Genomic DNA, 1,666 nt, shown 5'->3' on the forward strand with positions numbered 1-1,666 from the left:
GGGGTTTCACCGTGTTAGCCAGGATGGTCTCGATCTCCTGACCTCGTGATCCGCCCGTCTCGGCCTCCCTAAGTGCTGGGATTACAGGCTTGAGCCACCGCGCCCGGCCTTATTTTCAGCAATCATATAAGGAAAATGGCTATGATCTCCCTACAACTACTATCCTTGTATAAATACAGTAAAAATGAGTTATGCTTTTAGCATTGCTATAATACGTTTTAGGTAGCTGAGATAGCTGCTAGCTCCTCCAGACTCTAGGGTTATCTGTCTCCTAAATTGATTATTTTCTCTCTGTTGAATGCTTTGTTACATTTTTTCTATGTGTTAGGTACTGTGGATACCATGAGAAAAACAGCATACTCAACCTGTGCCCTCAAGAAGCTTACAACTCAGGGAGACGCACAGATAACTGCACTAATAAACACAGCAAGAACTACAAACTATGATAAGCACTATTAAGGAAAACCACAGGAAGCAAGAACATACAACAGAAGGGCGAGAAACTGATCACTGAGAGCTGAGCTCTTACAATTATTAGTAGGAGTTCATTAGTGAAGTGGGGGAAAAGAGCGTTCGGGCATAGGAAACATCAGCATGAAGGTGTTGAGACAGGATAAATACAGCTGAGCAGGAAAGACCACGATCATTTAAGGAAATAAAAGAAGTCCACTGTGGCCAGCATGCAGAGGTAGGAAGGTAGTATGAGACAGGAAAAGGAGAAAAATTCAATTCAGGCAAGGCTTCACAGGCTAGATCAAATACTTTGATCATTAGCCTGAGTAATAGGTGTATAGTCAGATTTTCAATAATCACTGTAGCTTCAGGGAGAAGAAGATCCATAAAGTCCAGTTGGAATGTTACTGTAGTCATCTAGGTTAGAGATGATTATTGACAGAACAGATGAAAAACAGTGGATGAATATTAAGAAACTAAAACCAGTAGGTTGGATGCTGTGGCTCATGCCTGTAATCCAGCATTTTGGGAGGCCAAGGTGGGCAAATCACTTGAGGTCAGGAGTTGAGACCAGCCTGGACAACATGGTGAAACCCCATCTCCACAAAAAATAAAAATATTAGCCGAGTGTGGTGGCACAAGCCTATAATCCCAGCTACTTGGAAGGCTGAGGCAGGAGAATCACTTGAACCTGGGAGGCAGAGGTTGCAGTGAGCAGAGACTGCACTACTGCACTTCAGCCTGGGTGGCAGAGTGAGACTGTCTCAAAAAAATAAATACATAAACAAAAATAAAAAAAACAGCATGTCGTACTGATGATTTGAATTATGTACAGCAAGGGAGAAAGAGGTATAAAGTGATTCCTAAGTTTTAATTTTGGATCTGGACAGAAGGTAATACTACTCATTGAGAAAAGAAACTTTCAAGGAGAATCAGGTTTAGAGGCCCAGAGATTGTGAAGATCCTAAGTTCCAATACGGCCATGTTTGCCCATGGTTGGCCATGTTGATGCAGATTGGTTAAAGATAAAAGACATAAAAGAGACTGACAATTAGTAAACTCCAACAAAACAGCTGGGCCTCTGTCCAGTTTCCATATAGTGATTTCCACCCTATACGGTGATTTCATCCTTTTAGATGATAAACCCACCTATACACACAGAACTTCCAATTAACTTGTTAGGGCCTCTTTTTTTTTTTTTTTTTGAGACAGA

The 1,666-nt window shown here is 41.5% G+C and overlaps 1 protein-coding gene across 1 annotated transcript in view; it reads right to left on the reverse strand.

Moving 5' to 3' along the window:
• CASC5 (cancer susceptibility candidate 5) overlaps positions 1–1,666 on the reverse strand; it is a 102,920-nt gene that overhangs the window by 9,123 nt on the left and 92,131 nt on the right. The gene's annotated exons all lie outside the window — the stretch shown is intronic.

Source organism: Colobus angolensis, unplaced genomic scaffold (genome assembly GCF_000951035.1).
Source record: "Colobus angolensis palliatus isolate OR3802 unplaced genomic scaffold, Cang.pa_1.0 Scaffold97, whole genome shotgun sequence".
NCBI classification, from domain to species: Eukaryota; Metazoa; Chordata; class Mammalia; order Primates; family Cercopithecidae; genus Colobus; species Colobus angolensis.